Source organism: Diuraphis noxia, unplaced genomic scaffold (genome assembly GCF_037042655.1).
Source record: "Diuraphis noxia isolate RWA-SAM2 unplaced genomic scaffold, SU_Dnox_SAM2 contig0006, whole genome shotgun sequence".
Lineage (NCBI taxonomy): Eukaryota > Metazoa > Arthropoda > Insecta > Hemiptera > Aphididae > Diuraphis > Diuraphis noxia.
In genome coordinates this window covers 6,270,967-6,292,626 of record NW_028301716.1, presented here as the reverse complement: position 1 = coordinate 6,292,626, position 21,660 = coordinate 6,270,967, and positions in this window count along the sequence as shown.

The window sequence follows — 21,660 nt, the reverse complement described above, 5'->3', positions numbered from 1 at the left end:
TTTTTTTCTATTTTTTGTATTCACCCAAATGTATTGTAAATACGTTTTTTAGATGTAAAATAATGTGAACTTAACGTTAAAAATATAAAAAGTATGATTAGTTTAATACAAATGACTTAAGACGATATTTAGCGGATTCATCACCTGTTTTTCAAAATTTTTTTACGACCTTTTATATCCACCCAAATGTCTTGTAAAGAGGTGTTTTAGATGTAAAATTAAGTGATCTTAACGATAAAAATATAAAAAGTATGATTAGTTTAATAGAAATGACTTAAGACGATATTTAGCGGGTTCATCACCTGTTTTTCAAAATTTTTTTACGACCTTTTATATCCACCCAAATGTATTGTAAAGACGTGTTTTAGATGTAAAATTATGTGAACTTAACGATAAAAATATAAAAAGTATGATTAGTTTAATAGAAATGACTTAAGACGATATTTAGCGGATTCATCACCTGTTTTTCAAAATTTTTTTACGACCTTTTATATCCACCCAAATGTATTGTAAAGATGTGTTTTAGATGTAAAATTATGTGAACTTAACGATAAAAATATAAAAAGTATGATTAGTTCAATACAAATGACTTCAAACGATATTTAGCGGAATTATCACCATTTTTTACCAAATTTTTTCCCAAATTTTTTTTCTATTATTTATATTCACCCAAATGTATTGTAAATACGTTTTTTAGATGTAAAATAATGTGAACTTAACGTTAAAAATATAAAAAGTATGATTAGTTTAATACAAATGACTTTAAACGATATTTAGCGGAATTATCACCATTTTTTACCAAATTTTTTCTCAAATTTTTTTCTATTTTTTGTATTCACCCAAATGTATTGTAAATACGTTTTTTAGATGTAAAATAATGTGAACTTAACGTTAAAAATATAAAAAGTATGATTAGTTTAATAGAAATGACTTAAGACGATATTTATTGGATTCATCACCTGTTTTTCAAAATTTTTTTACGACCTTTTATATACACCCAAATGTATTGTAAATACGTTTTTTAGATGTAAAATAATGTGAACTTAACGTTAAAAATATAAAAAGTATTATTAGTTCAATACAAATGACTTTAAACGATATTTAGCGGAATTATCACCATTTTTTACCAAATTTTTTCCCAAATTTTTTTTCTATTATTTGTATTCACCCAAATGTATTGTAAATACGTTTTTTAGATGTAAAATAATGTGAACTTAACGTTAAAAATATAAAAAGTATGATTAGTTTAATACAAATGACTTAAGACGATATTTAGCGGATTCATCACCTGTTTTTCAAAATTTTTTTACGACCTTTTATATCCACCCAAATGTCTTGTAAAGAGGTGTTTTAGATGTAAAATTAAGTGATCTTAACGTTAAAAATATAAAAAGTATGATTAGTTTAATAGAAATGACTTAAGACGATATTTATTGGATTCATCACCTGTTTTTCAAAATTTTTTTACGACCTTTTATATACACCCAAATGTATTGTAAATACGTTTTTTAGATGTAAAATAATGTGAACTTAACGTTAAAAATATAAAAAGTATTATTAGTTCAATACAAATGACTTTAAACGATATTTAGCGGAATTATCACCATTTTTTACCAAATTTTTTCCCAAATTTTTTTTCTATTATTTGTATTCACCCAAATGTATTGTAAATACGTTTTTTAGATGTAAAATAATGTGAACTTAACGTTAAAAATATAAAAAGTATGATTAGTTTAATACAAATGACTTTAAACGATATTTAGCGGAATTATCACCCTTTTTTACCAAATTTTTTCTCAAATTTTTTTTCTATTTTTTGTATTCACCCAAATGTATTGTAAATACGTTTTTTAGATGTAAAATAATGTGAACTTAACGTTAAAAATATAAAAAGTATGATTAGTTTAATACAAATGACTTAAGACGATATTTAGCGGATTCATCACCTGTTTTTCAAAATTTTTTTACGACCTTTTAAATCCACCCAAATGTCTTGTAAAGAGGTGTTTTAGATGTAAAATTAAGTGATCTTAACGATAAAAATATAAAAAGTATGATTAGTTTAATAGAAATGACTTAAGACGATATTTAGCGGATTCATCACCTGTTTTTCAAAATTTTTTTACGACCTTTTATATCCACCCAAATGTATTGTAAAGACGTGTTTTAGATGTAAAATTATGTGAACTTAACGATAAAAATATAAAAAGTATGATTAGTTCAATACAAATGACTTCAAACGATATTTAGCGGAATTATCACCATTTTTTACCAAATTTTTTCCCAAATTTTTTTTCTATTATTTATATTCACCCAAATGTATTGTAAATACGTGTTTTAGATGTAAAATAATGTGAACTTAACGATAAAAATATAAAAAGTATGATTAGTTCAATACAAATGACTTTAAACGATATTTAGCGGAATTATCACCATTTTTTACCAAATTTTTTTTCTATTTTTTGTATTCACCCAAATGTATTGTAAACACGTTTTTTAGATGTAAAATAATGTGAACTTAACGTTAAAAATATAAAAAGTATGATTAGTTTAATAGAAATGACTTAAGACGATATTTATTGGATTCATCACCTGTTTTTCAAAATTTTTTTACGACCTTTTATATACACCCAAATGTATTGTAAATACGTTTTTTAGATGTAAAATAATGTGAACTTAACGTTAAAAATATAAAAAGTATTATTAGTTCAATACAAATGACTTTAAACGATATTTAGCGGAATTATCACCATTTTTTACCAAATTTTTTCCCAAATTTTTTTTCTATTATTTGTATTCACCCAAATGTATTGTAAATACGTTTTTTAGATGTAAAATAATGTGAACTTAACGTTAAAAATATAAAAAGTATGATTAGTTCAATACAAATGACTTTAAACGATATTTAGCGGAATTATCACCCTTTTTTACCAAATTTTTTCTCAAATTTTTTTTCTATTTTTTGTATTCACCCAAATGTATTGTAAATACGTTTTTTAGATGTAAAATAATGTGAACTTAACGTTAAAAATATAAAAAGTATGATTAGTTTAATACAAATGACTTTAAACGATATTTAGCGGAATTATCACCATTTTTTACCAAATTTTTTCTCAAATTTTTTTCTATTTTTTGTATTCACCCAAATGTATTGTAAATACGTTTTTTAGATGTAAAATAATGTGAACTTAACGTTAAAAATATAAAAAGTATGATTAGTTTAATAGAAATGACTTAAGACGATATTTATTGGATTCATCACCTGTTTTTCAAAATTTTTTTACGACCTTTTATATACACCCAAATGTATTGTAAATACGTTTTTTAGATGTAAAATAATGTGAACTTAACGTTAAAAATATAAAAAGTATTATTAGTTCAATACAAATGACTTTAAACGATATTTAGCGGAATTATCACCATTTTTTACCAAATTTTTTCCCAAATTTTTTTTCTATTATTTGTATTCACCCAAATGTATTGTAAATACGTTTTTTAGATGTAAAATAATGTGAACTTAACGTTAAAAATATAAAAAGTATGATTAGTTTAATACAAATGACTTAAGACGATATTTAGCGGATTCATCACCTGTTTTTCAAAATTTTTTTACGACCTTTTATATCCACCCAAATGTCTTGTAAAGAGGTGTTTTAGATGTAAAATTAAGTGATCTTAACGTTAAAAATATAAAAAGTATGATTAGTTTAATAGAAATGACTTAAGACGATATTTATTGGATTCATCACCTGTTTTTCAAAATTTTTTTACGACCTTTTATATACACCCAAATGTATTGTAAATACGTTTTTTAGATGTAAAATAATGTGAACTTAACGTTAAAAATATAAAAAGTATTATTAGTTCAATACAAATGACTTTAAACGATATTTAGCGGAATTATCACCATTTTTTACCAAATTTTTTCCCAAATTTTTTTTCTATTATTTGTATTCACCCAAATGTATTGTAAATACGTTTTTTAGATGTAAAATAATGTGAACTTAACGTTAAAAATATAAAAAGTATGATTAGTTTAATACAAATGACTTTAAACGATATTTAGCGGAATTATCACCCTTTTTTACCAAATTTTTTCTCAAATTTTTTTTCTATTTTTTGTATTCACCCAAATGTATTGTAAATACGTTTTTTAGATGTAAAATAATGTGAACTTAACGTTAAAAATATAAAAAGTATGATTAGTTTAATACAAATGACTTAAGACGATATTTAGCGGATTCATCACCTGTTTTTCAAAATTTTTTTACGACCTTTTATATCCACCCAAATGTCTTGTAAAGAGGTGTTTTAGATGTAAAATTAAGTGATCTTAACGATAAAAATATAAAAAGTATGATTAGTTTAATAGAAATGACTTAAGACGATATTTAGCGGGTTCATCACCTGTTTTTCAAAATTTTTTTACGACCTTTTATATCCACCCAAATGTATTGTAAAGACGTGTTTTAGATGTAAAATTATGTGAACTTAACGATAAAAATATAAAAAGTATGATTAGTTTAATAGAAATGACTTAAGACGATATTTAGCGGATTCATCACCTGTTTTTCAAAATTTTTTTACGACCTTTTATATCCACCCAAATGTATTGTAAAGACGTGTTTTAGATGTAAAATTATGTGAACTTAACGATAAAAATATAAAAAGTATGATTAGTTCAATACAAATGACTTCAAACGATATTTAGCGGAATTATCACCATTTTTTACCAAATTTTTTCACAAATTTTTTTTCTATTATTTATATTCACCCAAATGTATTGTAAATACGTTTTTTAGATGTAAAATAATGTGAACTTAACGTTAAAAATATAAAAAGTATGATTAGTTTAATACAAATGACTTTAAACGATATTTAGCGGAATTATCACCATTTTTTACCAAATTTTTTCTCAAATTTTTTTCTATTTTTTGTATTCACCCAAATGTATTGTAAATACGTTTTTTAGATGTAAAATAATGTGAACTTAACGTTAAAAATATAAAAAGTATGATTAGTTTAATAGAAATGACTTAAGACGATATTTATTGGATTCATCACCTGTTTTTCAAAATTTTTTTACGACCTTTTATATACACCCAAATGTATTGTAAATACGTTTTTTAGATGTAAAATAATGTGAACTTAACGTTAAAAATATAAAAAGTATTATTAGTTCAATACAAATGACTTTAAACGATATTTAGCGGAATTATCACCATTTTTTACCAAATTTTTTCCCAAATTTTTTTTCTATTATTTGTATTCACCCAAATGTATTGTAAATACGTTTTTTAGATGTAAAATAATGTGAACTTAACGTTAAAAATATAAAAAGTATGATTAGTTTAATACAAATGACTTTAAACGATATTTAGCGGAATTATCACCCTTTTTTACCAAATTTTTTCTCAAATTTTTTTTCTATTTTTTGTATTCACCCAAATGTATTGTAAATACGTTTTTTAGATGTAAAATAATGTGAACTTAACGTTAAAAATATAAAAAGTATGATTAGTTTAATACAAATGACTTAAGACGATATTTAGCGGATTCATCACCTGTTTTTCAAAATTTTTTTACGACCTTTTATATCCACCCAAATGTCTTGTAAAGAGGTGTTTTAGATGTAAAATTAAGTGATCTTAACGATAAAAATATAAAAAGTATGATTAGTTTAATAGAAATGACTTAAGACGATATTTAGCGGATTCATCACCTGTTTTTCAAAATTTTTTTACGACCTTTTATATCCACCCAAATGTATTGTAAAGACGTGTTTTAGATGTAAATTTATGTGAACTTAACGATAAAAATATAAAAAGTATGATTAGTTTAATAGAAATGACTTAAGACGATATTTAGCGGATTCTTCACCTGTTTTTCAAAATTTTTTTACGACCTTTTATATACACCCAAATGTATTGTATAGACTTGTTTTAGATGTAAAATTATGTGAACTTAACGATAAAAATATAAAAAACATGATTAAATCAATGCAAATGACTTTAAACATTATTTAGCGGAATTATCACCAATTTTTACCAAATTTTTTCCCAAATTTTTTTTCTATTTTTTGTATTCACCCAAATGTAATGTAAATACGTTTTTTAGATGTAAAATAATGTGAAATTAACGTTAAAAATATAAAAAGTATGATTAGTTTAATAGAAATGACTTAAGACGATATTTAGCGGATTCATCACCTGTTTTTCAAAATTTTTTTACGACCTTTTATATCCACCCAAATGTATTGTAAAGACGTGTTTTAGATGTAAAATTATGTGAACTTAACGATAAAAATATAAAAAGTATGATTAGTTTAATAGAAATGACTTAAGACGATATTTAGCGGATTCATCACCTGTTTTTCAAAATTATTTTACGACCTTTTATATACACCCAAATGTATTGTAAATACGTTTTTTAGATGTAAAATAATGTGAACTTAACGTTAAAAATATAAAAAGTATTATTAGTTCAATAAAAATGACTTTAAACGATATTTAGCGGAATTATCACCATTTTTTACCAAATTTTTTCCCAAATTTTTTTTCTATTTTTTGTATTCACCCAAATGTATTGTAAATATGTTTTTTAGATGTAAAATAATCTGAACTTAACGTTAAAAATATAAAAAGTATTATTAGTTCAATACAAATGACTTTAAACGATATTTAGCGGAATTATCACCATTTTTTACCAAATTTTTTCCCAAATTTTTTTTCTATTTTTTGTATTCACCCAAATGTATTGTAAATACGTTTTTTAGATGTAAAATAATGTTAACTTAACGTTAAAAATATAAAAAGTATGATTAGTTTAATAGAAATGACTTAAGACGATATTTAGCGGATTCATCACCTGTTTTTCAAAATTTTTTTACGACCTTTTATATACACCCAAATGTATTGTAAAGACGTGTTTTAGATGTAAAATTATGTGAACTTAACGATAAAAATATAAAAAGTATGATTAGTTTAATAGAAATGACTTAAGACGATATTTAGCGGATTCATCACCTGTTTTTCAAAATTTTTTTACGACCTTTTATATACACCCAAATGTATTGTAAAGACGTGTTTTAGATGTAAAATTATGTGAACTTAACGATAAAAATATAAAAAGTATGATTAGTTTAATAGAAATGACTTAAGACGATATTTAGCGGATTCATCACCTGTTTTTCAAAATTTTTTTACGACCTTTTATATACACCCAAATGTATTGTAAAGACGTGTTTTAGATGTAAAATTATGTGAACTTAACAATAAAAATATAAAAAGTATGATTAGTTCAATACAAATGACTTCAAACGATATTTAGCGGAATTATCACCATTTTTTACCAAATTTTTTCCCAAATTTTTTTTCTATTATTTATATTCACCCAAATGTATTGTAAATACGTTTTTTAGATGTAAAATAATGTGAACTTAACGTTAAAAATATAAAAAGTATGATTAGTTTAATACAAATGACTTTAAACGATATTTAGCGGAATTATCACCATTTTTTACCAAATTTTTTCTCAAATTTTTTTCTATTTTTTGTATTCACCCAAATGTATTGTAAACACGTTTTTTAGATGTAAAATAATGTGAACTTAACGTTAAAAATATAAAAAGTATGATTAGTTTAATAGAAATGACTTAAGACGATATTTATTGGATTCATCACCTGTTTTTCAAAATTTTTTTACGACCTTTTATATACACCCAAATGTATTGTAAATACGTTTTTTAGATGTAAAATAATGTGAACTTAACGTCAAAAATATAAAAAGTATTATTAGTTCAATACAAATGACTTTAAACGATATTTAGCGGAATTATCACCATTTTTTACCAAATTTTTTCCCAAATTTTTTTTCTATTATTTGTATTCACCCAAATGTATTGTAAATACGTTTTTTAGATGTAAAATAATGTGAACTTAACGTTAAAAATATAAAAAGTATGATTAGTTTAATACAAATGACTTTAAACGATATTTAGCGGAATTATCACCCTTTTTTACCAAATTTTTTCTCAAATTTTTTTTCTATTTTTTGTATTCACCCAAATGTATTGTAAATACGTTTTTTAGATGTAAAATAATGTGAACTTAACGTTAAAAATATAAAAAGTATGATTAGTTTAATACAAATGACTTAAGACGATATTTAGCGGATTCATCACCTGTTTTTCAAAATTTTTTTACGACCTTTTATATCCACCCAAATGTCTTGTAAAGAGGTGTTTTAGATGTAAAATTAAGCGATCTTAACGATAAAAATATAAAAAGTATGATTAGTTTAATAGAAATGACTTAAGACGATATTTAGCGGGTTCATCACCTGTTTTTCAAAATTTTTTTACGACCTTTTATATCCACCCAAATGTATTGTAAAGACGTGTTTTAGATGTAAAATTATGTGAACTTAACGATAAAAATATAAAAAGTATGATTAGTTTAATAGAAATGACTTAAGACGATATTTAGCGGATTCATCACCTGTTTTTCAAAATTTTTTTACGACCTTTTATATCCACCAAATGTATTGTAAAGACGTGTTTTAGATGTAAAATTATGTGAACTTAACGATAAAAATATAAAAAGTATGATTAGTTCAATACAAATGACTTCAAACGATATTTAGCGGAATTATCACCATTTTTTACCAAATTTTTTCCCAAATTTTTTTTCTATTATTTATATTCACCCAAATGTATTGTAAATACGTTTTTTAGATGTAAAATAATGTGAACTTAACGTTAAAAATATAAAAAGTATGATTAGTTTAATACAAATGACTTTAAACGATATTTAGCGGAATTATCACCATTTTTTACCAAATTTTTTCTCAAATTTTTTTCTATTTTTTGTATTCACCCAAATGTATTGTAAATACGTTTTTTAGATGTAAAATAATGTGAACTTAACGTTAAAAATATAAAAAGTATGATTAGTTTAATAGAAATGACTTAAGACGATATTTATTGGATTCATCACCTGTTTTTCAAAATTTTTTTACGACCTTTTATATACACCCAAATGTATTGTAAATACGTTTTTTAGATGTAAAATAATGTGAACTTAACGTTAAAAATATAAAAAGTATTATTAGTTCAATACAAATGACTTTAAACGATATTTAGCGGAATTATCACCATTTTTTACCAAATTTTTTCCCAAATTTTTTTTCTATTATTTGTATTCACCCAAATGTATTGTAAATACGTTTTTTAGATGTAAAATAATGTGAACTTAACGTTAAAAATATAAAAAGTATGATTAGTTTAATACAAATGACTTTAAACGATATTTAGCGGAATTATCACCCTTTTTTACCAAATTTTTTCTCAAATTTTTTTTCTATTTTTTGTATTCACCCAAATGTATTGTAAATACGTTTTTTAGATGTAAAATAATGTGAACTTAACGTTAAAAATATAAAAAGTATGATTAGTTTAATACAAATGACTTAAGACGATATTTAGCGGATTCATCACCTGTTTTTCAAAATTTTTTTACGACCTTTTATATACACCCAAATGTATTGTAAAGACGTGTTTTAGATGTAAAATTATGTGAACTTAACGATAAAAATATAAAAAGTATGATTAGTTTAATAGAAATGACTTAAGACGATATTTAGCGGATTCATCACCTGTTTTTCAAAATTTTTTTACGACCTTTTATATACACCCAAATGTATTGTAAAGACGTGTTTTAGATGTAAAATTATGTGAACTTAACGATAAAAATATAAAAAGTATGATTAGTTCAATACAAATGACTTCAAACGATATTTAGCGGAATTATCACCATTTTTTACCAAATTTTTTCCCAAATTTTTTTTCTATTATTTATATTCACCCAAATGTATTGTAAATACGTTTTTTAGATGTAAAATAATGTGAACTTAACGTTAAAAATATAAAAAGTATGATTAGTTTAATACAAATGACTTTAAACGATATTTAGCGGAATTATCACCATTTTTTACCAAATTTTTTCTCAAATTTTTTTCTATTTTTTGTATTCACCCAAATGTATTGTAAACACGTTTTTTAGATGTAAAATAATGTGAACTTAACGTTAAAAATATAAAAAGTATGATTAGTTTAATAGAAATGACTTAAGACGATATTTATTGGATTCATCACCTGTTTTTCAAAATTTTTTTACGACCTTTTATATACACCCAAATGTATTGTAAATACGTTTTTTAGATGTAAAATAATGTGAACTTAACGTCAAAAATATAAAAAGTATTATTAGTTCAATACAAATGACTTTAAACGATATTTAGCGGAATTATCACCATTTTTTACCAAATTTTTTCCCAAATTTTTTTTCTATTATTTGTATTCACCCAAATGTATTGTAAATACGTTTTTTAGATGTAAAATAATGTGAACTTAACGTTAAAAATATAAAAAGTATGATTAGTTTAATAGAAATGACTTAAGACGATATTTATTGGATTCATCACCTGTTTTTCAAAATTTTTTTACGACCTTTTATATACACCCAAATGTATTGTAAATACGTTTTTTAGATGTAAAATAATGTGAACTTAACGTTAAAAATATAAAAAGTATTATTAGTTCAATACAAATGACTTTAAACGATATTTAGCGGAATTATCACCATTTTTTACCAAATTTTTTCCCAAATTTTTTTTCTATTATTTGTATTCACCCAAATGTATTGTAAATACGTTTTTTAGATGTAAAATAATGTGAACTTAACGTTAAAAATATAAAAAGTATGATTAGTTTAATACAAATGACTTTAAACGATATTTAGCGGAATTATCACCATTTTTTACCAAATTTTTTCTCAAATTTTTTTCTATTTTTTGTATTCACCCAAATGTATTGTAAATACGTTTTTTAGATGTAAAATAATGTGAACTTAACGTTAAAAATATAAAAAGTATGATTAGTTTAATAGAAATGACTTAAGACGATATTTATTGGATTCATCACCTGTTTTTCAAAATTTTTTTACGACCTTTTATATACACCCAAATGTATTGTAAATACGTTTTTTAGATGTAAAATAATGTGAACTTAACGTTAAAAATATAAAAAGTATTATTAGTTCAATACAAATGACTTTAAACGATATTTAGCGGAATTATCACCATTTTTTACCAAATTTTTTCCCAAATTTTTTTTCTATTATTTGTATTCACCCAAATGTATTGTAAATACGTTTTTTAGATGTAAAATAATGTGAACTTAACGTTAAAAATATAAAAAGTATGATTAGTTTAATACAAATGACTTTAAACGATATTTAGCGGAATTATCACCCTTTTTTACCAAATTTTTTCTCAAATTTTTTTTCTATTTTTTGTATTCACCCAAATGTATTGTAAATACGTTTTTTAGATGTAAAATAATGTGAACTTAACGTTAAAAATATAAAAAGTATGATTAGTTTAATACAAATGACTTAAGACGATATTTAGCGGATTCATCACCTGTTTTTCAAAATTTTTTTACGACCTTTTATATCCACCCAAATGTCTTGTAAAGAGGTGTTTTAGATGTAAAATTAAGTGATCTTAACGATAAAAATATAAAAAGTATGATTAGTTTAATAGAAATGACTTAAGACGATATTTAGCGGGTTCATCACCTGTTTTTCAAAATTTTTTTACGACCTTTTATATCCACCCAAATGTATTGTAAAGACGTGTTTTAGATGTAAAATTATGTGAACTTAACGATAAAAATATAAAAAGTATGATTAGTTTAATAGAAATGACTTAAGACGATATTTAGCGGATTCATCACCTGTTTTTCAAAATTTTTTTACGACCTTTTATATCCACCCAAATGTATTGTAAAGACGTGTTTTAGATGTAAAATTATGTGAACTTAACGATAAAAATATAAAAAGTATGATTAGTTCAATACAAATGACTTCAAACGATATTTAGCGGAATTATCACCATTTTTTACCAAATTTTTTCCCAAATTTTTTTTCTATTATTTATATTCACCCAAATGTATTGTAAATACGTTTTTTAGATGTAAAATAATGTGAACTTAACGTTAAAAATATAAAAAGTATGATTAGTTTAATACAAATGACTTTAAACGATATTTAGCGGAATTATCACCATTTTTTACCAAATTTTTTCTCAAATTTTTTTCTATTTTTTGTATTCACCCAAATGTATTGTAAATACGTTTTTTAGATGTAAAATATTGTGAACTTAACGTTAAAAATATAAAAAGTATGATTAGTTTAATAGAAATGACTTAAGACGATATTTATTGGATTCATCACCTGTTTTTCAAAATTTTTTTACGACCTTTTATATACACCCAAATGTATTGTAAATACGTTTTTTAGATGTAAAATAATGTGAACTTAACGTTAAAAATATAAAAAGTATTATTAGTTCAATACAAATGACTTTAAACGATATTTAGCGGAATTATCACCATTTTTTACCAAATTTTTTCCCAAATTTTTTTTCTATTATTTATATTCACCCAAATGTATTGTAAATACGTTTTTTAGATGTAAAATAATGTGAACTTAACGTTAAAAATATAAAAAGTATGATTAGTTTAATACAAATGACTTTAAACGATATTTAGCGGAATTATCACCATTTTTTACCAAATTTTTTCTCAAATTTTTTTCTATTTTTTGTATTCACCCAAATGTATTGTAAATACGTTTTTTAGATGTAAAATAATGTGAACTTAACGTTAAAAATATAAAAAGTATGATTAGTTTAATACAAATGACTTAAGACGATATTTAGCGGATTCATCACCTGTTTTTCAAAATTTTTTTACGACCTTTTATATCCACCCAAATGTCTTGTAAAGAGGTGTTTTAAATGTAAAATTAAGTGATCTTAACGTTAAAAATATAAAAAGTATGATTAGTTTAATAGAAATGACTTAAGACGATATTTATTGGATTCATCACCTGTTTTTCAAAATTTTTTTACGACCTTTTATATACACCCAAATGTATTGTAAATACGTTTTTTAGATGTAAAATAATGTGAACTTAACGTTAAAAATATAAAAAGTATTATTAGTTCAATACAAATGACTTTAAACGATATTTAGCGGAATTATCACCATTTTTTACCAAATTTTTTCCCAAATTTTTTTTCTATTATTTGTATTCACCCAAATGTATTGTAAATACGTTTTTTAGATGTAAAATAATGTGAACTTAACGTTAAAAATATAAAAAGTATGATTAGTTTAATACAAATGACTTTAAACGATATTTAGCGGAATTATCACCCTTTTTTACCAAATTTTTTCTCAAATTTTTTTTCTATTTTTTGTATTCACCCAAATGTATTGTAAATACGTTTTTTAGATGTCAAATAATGTGAACTTAACGTTAAAAATATAAAAAGTATGATTAGTTTAATACAAATGACTTAAGACGATATTTAGCGGATTCATCACCTGTTTTTCAAAATTTTTTTACGACCTTTTATATCCACCCAAATGTCTTGTAAAGAGGTGTTTTAGATGTAAAATTAAGTGATCTTAACGATAAAAATATAAAAAGTATGATTAGTTTAATAGAAATGACTTAAGACGATATTTAGCGGGTTCATCACCTGTTTTTCAAAATTTTTTTACGACCTTTTATATCCACCCAAATGTATTGTAAAGACGTGTTTTAGATGTAAAATTATGTGAACTTAACGATAAAAATATAAAAAGTATGATTAGTTTAATAGAAATGACTTAAGACGATATTTAGCGGATTCATCACCTGTTTTTCAAAATTTTTTTACGACCTTTTATATCCACCCAAATGTATTGTAAAGACGTGTTTTAGATGTAAAATTATGTGAACTTAACGATAAAAATATAAAAAGTATGATTAGTTCAATACAAATGACTTCAAACGATATTTAGCGGAATTATCACCATTTTTTACCAAATTTTTTCCCAAATTTTTTTTCTATTATTTATATTCACCCAAATGTATTGTAAATACGTTTTTTAGATGTAAAATAATGTGAACTTAACGTTAAAAATATAAAAAGTATGATTAGTTTAATACAAATGACTTTAAACGATATTTAGCGGAATTATCACCATTTTTTACCAAATTTTTTCTCAAATTTTTTTCTATTTTTTGTATTCACCCAAATGTATTGTAAATACGTTTTTTAGATGTAAAATAATGTGAACTTAACGTTAAAAATATAAAAAGTATGATTAGTTTAATAGAAATGACTTAAGACGATATTTATTGGATTCATCACCTGTTTTTCAAAATTTTTTTACGACCTTTTATATACACCCAAATGTATTGTAAATACGTTTTTTAGATGTAAAATAATGTGAACTTAACGTTAAAAATATAAAAAGTATTATTAGTTCAATACAAATGACTTTAAACGATATTTAGCGGAATTATCACCATTTTTTACCAAATTTTTTCCCAAATTTTTTTTCTATTATTTATATTCACCCAAATGTATTGTAAATACGTTTTTTAGATGTAAAATAATGTGAACTTAACGTTAAAAATATAAAAAGTATGATTAGTTTAATACAAATGACTTTAAACGATATTTAGCGGAATTATCACCATTTTTTACCAAATTTTTTCTCAAATTTTTTTCTATTTTTTGTATTCACCCAAATGTATTGTAAATACGTTTTTTAGATGTAAAATAATGTGAACTTAACGTTAAAAATATAAAAAGTATGATTAGTTTAATACAAATGACTTAAGACGATATTTAGCGGATTCATCACCTGTTTTTCAAAATTTTTTTACGACCTTTTATATCCACCCAAATGTCTTGTAAAGAGGTGTTTTAGATGTAAAATTAAGTGATCTTAACGATAAAAATATAAAAAGTATGATTAGTTTAATAGAAATGACTTAAGACGATATTTAGCGGATTCATCACCTGTTTTTCAAAATTTTTTTACGACCTTTTATATCCACCCAAATGTATTGTAAAGACGTGTTTTAGATGTAAATTTATGTGAACTTAACGATAAAAATATAAAAAGTATGATTAGTTTAATAGAAATGACTTAAGACGATATTTAGCGGATTCTTCACCTGTTTTTCAAAATTTTTTTACGACCTTTTATATACACCCAAATGTATTGTATAGACTTGTTTTAGATGTAAAATTATGTGAACTTAACGATAAAAATATAAAAAACATGATTAAATCAATGCAAATGACTTTAAACATTATTTAGCGGAATTATCACCAATTTTTACCAAATTTTTTCCCAAATTTTTTTTCTATTTTTTGTATTCACCCAAATGTAATGTAAATACGTTTTTTAGATGTAAAATAATGTGAAATTAACGTTAAAAATATAAAAAGTATGATTAGTTTAATAGAAATGACTTAAGACGATATTTAGCGGATTCATCACCTGTTTTTCAAAATTTTTTTACGACCTTTTATATCCACCCAAATGTATTGTAAAGACGTGTTTTAGATGTAAAATTATGTGAACTTAACGATAAAAATATAAAAAGTATGATTAGTTTAATAGAAATGACTTAAGACGATATTTAGCGGATTCATCACCTGTTTTTCAAAATTTTTTTACGACCTTTTATATACACCCAAATGTATTGTAAAGACGTGTTTTAGATGTAAAATTATGTGAACTTAACGATAAAAATATAAAAAGTATGATTAGTTCAATACAAATGACTTTAAACGATATTTAGCGGAATTATCACCATTTTTTACCAAATTTTTTCCCAAATTTTTTTTTCTATTTTTTGTATTCACCCAAATGTAATGTAAATACGTTTTTTAGATGTAAAATAATGTGAACTTAACGTTAAAAATATAAAAAGTATGATTAGTTTAATAGAAATGACTTAAGACGATATTTAGCGGATTCATCACCTGTTTTTCAAAATTTTTTTACGACCTTTTATATCCACCCAAATGTCTTGTAAAGAGGTGTTTTAGATGTAAAATTAAGTGATCTTAACGATAAAAATATAAAAAGTATGATTAGTTTAATAGAAATGACTTAAGACGATATTTAGCGGATTCATCACCTGTTTTTCAAAATTTTTTTACGACCTTTTATATCCACCCAAATGTATTGTAAAGACGTGTTTTAGATGTAAAATTATGTGAACTTAACGATAAAAATATAAAAAGTATGATTAGTTTAATAGAAATGACTTAAGACGATATTTAGCGGATTCTTCACCTGTTTTTCAAAATTTTTTTACGACCTTTTATATACACCCAAATGTATTGTATAGACTTGTTTTAGATGTAAAATTATGTGAACTTAACGATAAAAATATAAAAAACATGATTAAATCAATGCAAATGACTTTAAACGATATTTAGCGGAATTATCACCAGTTTTTACCAAATTTTTTCCCAAATTTTTTTTCTATTTTTTGTATTCACCCAAATGTAATGTAAATACGTTTTTTAGATGTAAAATAATGTGAAATTAACGTTAAAAATATAAAAAGTATGATTAGTTTAATAGAAATGACTTAAGACGATATTTAGCGGATTCATCACCTGTTTTTCAAAATTATTTTACGACCTTTTATATACACCCAAATGTATTGTAAATACGTTTTTTAGATGTAAAATAATGTGAACTTAACGTTAAAAATATACTCGTAAAAAGTATTATTAGTTCAATAAAAATGACTTTAAACGATATTTAGCGGAATTATCACCATTTTTTACCAAATTTTTTCTCAAATTTTTTTTCTATTTTTTGTATTCACCCAAATGTATTGTAAAGAGGTGTTTTAGATGTAAAATTATGTGAACTTAACGATAAAAATATAAAAAGTATGATTAGTTTAATAGAAATGACTTAAGACGATATTTAGCGGATTCATCACCTGTTTTTCAAAATTCTTTTACGACCTTTTATATACACCCAAATGTATTGTAAAGACGTGTTTTAGATGTAAAATTATGTGAACTTAACGATAAAAATATAAAAAGTATGATTAGTTTAATAGAAATGACTTAAGACGATATTTAGCGGATTCATCACCTGTTTTTCAAAATTTTTTTACGACCTTTTATATACACCCAAATGTATTGTAAAGACGTGTTTTAGATGTAAAATTATGTGAACTTAACGATAAAAATATAAAAAGTATGATTAGTTCAATACAAATGACTTTAAACGATATTTAGCGGAATTATCACCATTTTTTACCAAATTTTTTCTCAAATTTTTTTTCTATTTTTTGTATTCACCCAAATGTATTGTAAATACGTTTTTTAGATGTAAAATAATGTGAACTTAACGTTAAAAATATAAAAAGTATGATTAGTTTAATAGAAATGACTTAAGACGATATTTATTGGATTCATCACCTGTTTTTCAAAATTTTTTTACGACCTTTTATATACACCCAAATGTATTGTAAATACGTTTTTTAGATGTAAAATAATGTGAACTTAACGTTAAAAATATAAAAAGTATTATTAGTTCAATACAAATGACTTTAAACGATATTTAGCGGAATTATCACCATTTTTTACCAAATTTTTTCCCAAATTTTTTTTCTATTATTTATATTCACCCAAATGTATTGTAAATACGTTTTTTAGATGTAAAATAATGTGAACTTAACGTTAAAAATATAAAAAGTATGATTAGTTTAATACAAATGACTTTAAACGATATTTAGCGGAATTATCACCATTTTTTACCAAATTTTTTCTCAAATTTTTTTCTATTTTTTGTATTCACCCAAATGTATTGTAAATACGTTTTTTAGATGTAAAATAATGTGAACTTAACGTTAAAAATATAAAAAGTATGATTAGTTTAATACAAATGACTTAAGACGATATTTAGCGGATTCATCACCTGTTTTTCAAAATTTTTTTACGACCTTTTATATCCACCCAAATGTCTTGTAAAGAGGTGTTTTAGATGTAAAATTAAGTGATCTTAACGATAAAAATATAAAAAGTATGATTAGTTTAATAGAAATGACTTAAGACGATATTTAGCGGATTCATCACCTGTTTTTCAAAATTTTTTTACGACCTTTTATATCCACCCAAATGTATTGTAAAGACGTGTTTTAGATGTAAATTTATGTGAACTTAACGATAAAAATATAAAAAGTATGATTAGTTTAATAGAAATGACTTAAGACGATATTTAGCGGATTCTTCACCTGTTTTTCAAAATTTTTTTACGACCTTTTATATACACCCAAATGTATTGTATAGACTTGTTTTAGATGTAAAATTATGTGAACTTAACGATAAAAATATAAAAAACATGATTAAATCAATGCAAATGACTTTAAACATTATTTAGCGGAATTATCACCAATTTTTACCAAATTTTTTCCCAAATTTTTTTTCTATTTTTTGTATTCACCCAAATGTAATGTAAATACGTTTTTTAGATGTAAAATAATGTGAAATTAACGTTAAAAATATAAAAAGTATGATTAGTTTAATAGAAATGACTTAAGACGATATTTAGCGGATTCATCACCTGTTTTTCAAAATTTTTTTACGACCTTTTATATCCACCCAAATGTATTGTAAAGACGTGTTTTAGATGTAAAATTATGTGAACTTAACGATAAAAATATAAAAAGTATGATTAGTTTAATAGAAATGACTTAAGACGATATTTAGCGGATTCATCACCTGTTTTTCAAAATTTTTTTACGACCTTTTATATACACCCAAATGTATTGTAAAGACGTGTTTTAGATGTAAAATTATGTGAACTTAACGATAAAAATATAAAAAGTATGATTAGTTCAATACAAATGACTTTAAACGATATTTAGCGGAATTATCACCATTTTTTACCAAATTTTTTCCCAAATTTTTTTTTCTATTTTTTGTATTCACCCAAATGTAATGTAAATACGTTTTTTAGATGTAAAATAATGTGAACTTAACGTTAAAAATATAAAAAGTATGATTAGTTTAATAGAAATGACTTAAGACGATATTTAGCGGATTCATCACCTGTTTTTCAAAATTTTTTTACGACCTTTTATATCCACCCAAATGTCTTGTAAAGAGGTGTTTTAGATGTAAAATTAAGTGATCTTAACGATAAAAATATAAAAAGTATGATTAGTTTAATAGAAATGACTTAAGACGATATTTAGCGGATTCATCACCTGTTTTTCAAAATTTTTTTACGACCTTTTATATCCACCCAAATGTATTGTAAAGACGTGTTTTAGATGTAAAATTATGTGAACTTAACGATAAAAATATAAAAAGTATGATTAGTTTAATAGAAATGACTTAAGACGATATTTAGCGGATTCTTCACCTGTTTTTCAAAATTTTTTTACGACCTTTTATATACACCCAAATGTATTGTATAGACTTGTTTTAGATGTAAAATTATGTGAACTTAACGATAAAAATATAAAAAACATGATTAAATCAATGCAAATGACTTTAAACGATATTTAGCGGAATTATCACCAGTTTTTACCAAATTTTTTCCCAAATTTTTTTTCTATTTTTTGTATTCACCCAAATGTAATGTAAATACGTTTTTTAGATGTAAAATAATGTGAAATTAACGTTAAAAATATAAAAAGTATGATTAGTTTAATAGAAATGACTTAAGACGATATTTAGCGGATTCATCACCTGTTTTTCAAAATTATTTTACGACCTTTTATATACACCCAAATGTATTGTAAATACGTTTTTTAGATGTAAAATAATGTGAACTTAACGTTAAAAATATACTCGTAAAAAGTATTATTAGTTCAATAAAAATGACTTTAAACGATATTTAGCGGAATTATCACCATTTTTTACCAAATTTTTTCCCAAATTTTTTTTCTATTTTTTGTATTCACCCAAATGTATTGTAAATATGTTTTTTAGATGTAAAATAATCTGAACTTAACGTTAAAAATATAAAAAGTATTATTAGTTCAATACAAATGACTTTAAACGATATTTAGCGGAATTATCACCATTTTTTACCAAATTTTTTCCCAAATTTTTTTTCTATTTTTTGTATTCACCCAAATGTATTGTAAATACGTTTTTTAGATGTAAAATAATGTTAACTTAACGTTAAAAATATAAAAAGTATGATTAGTTTAATAGAAATGACTTAAGACGATATTTAGCGGATTCATCACCTGTTTTTCAAAATTTTTTTACGACCTTTTATATACACCCAAATGTATTGTAAAGACGTGTTTTAGATGTAAAATTATGTGAACTTAACGATAAAAATATAAAAAGTATTATTAGTTTAATAGAAATGACTTAAGACGATATTTAGCGGATTCATCACCTGTTTTTCAAAATTTTTTTACGACCTTTTATATACACCCAAATGTATTGTAAAGACGTGTTTTAGATGTAAAATTATGTGAACTTAACGATAAAAATATAAAAAGTATGATTAGTTTAATAGAAATGACTTAAGACGATATTTAGCGGATTCATCACCTGTTTTTCAAAATTTTTTTACGACCTTTTATATACACCCAAATGTATTGTAAAGACGTGTTTTAGATGTAAAATTATGTGAACTTAACGATAAAAATATAAAAAGTATGATTAGTTCAATACAAATGACTTTAAACGATATTTAGCGGAATTATCACCATTTTTTACCAAATTTTTTCCCAAATTTTTTTTTCTATTTTTTGTATTCACCCAAATGTAATGTAAATACGTTTTTTAGATGTAAAATAATGTGAACTTAACGTTAAAAATATAAAAAGTATGATTAGTTTAATAGAAATGACTTAAGACGATATTTAGCGGATTCATCACCTGTTTTTCAAAATTTTTTTACGACCTTTTATATACACCCAAATGTATTGTAAAGACGTGTTTTAGATGTAAAATTATGTGAACTTAACGTTAAAAATATAAAAAGTATGATTAGTTCAATGCAAATGACTTTAAACGATATTTAGCGGAATTATCACTAGTTTTTACCAAATTTTTTCCCAAATTTTTTTTCTATTTTTTGTATTCACCCAAATGTAATGTAAATACGTTTTTTAGATGTAAAATAATGTGAAATTAACGTTAAAAATATAAAAAGTATGATTAGTTTAATAGAAATGACTTAAGACGATATTTAGCGGATTCATCACCTGTTTTTCAAAATTTTTTTACGACCTTTTATATACACCCAAATGTATTGTAAATATGTTTTTTAGATGTAAAATAATCTGAACTTAACGTTAAAAATATAAAAAGTATTATTAGTACAATAAAAATGACTTTAAACGATATTTAGCGGAATTATCACCATTTTTTACCAAATTTTTTCCCAAATTTTTTTTCTATTTTTTGTATTCACCCAAATGTATTGTAAATACGTTTTTTAGATGTAAAATAATGTTAACTTAACGTTAAAAATATAAAAAGTATGATTAGTTTAATAGAAATGACTTAAGACGATATTTAGCGGATTCATCACCTGTTTTTCAAAATTTTTTTACGACCTTTTATATACACCCAAATGTATTGTAAAGACGTGTTTTAGATGTAAAATTATGTGAACTTAACGATAAAAATATAAAAAGTATGATTAGTTCAATACAAATGACTTTAAACGATATTTAGCGGAATTATCACCATTTTTTACCAAATTTTTTCCCAAATTTTTTTTTCTATTTTTTGTAT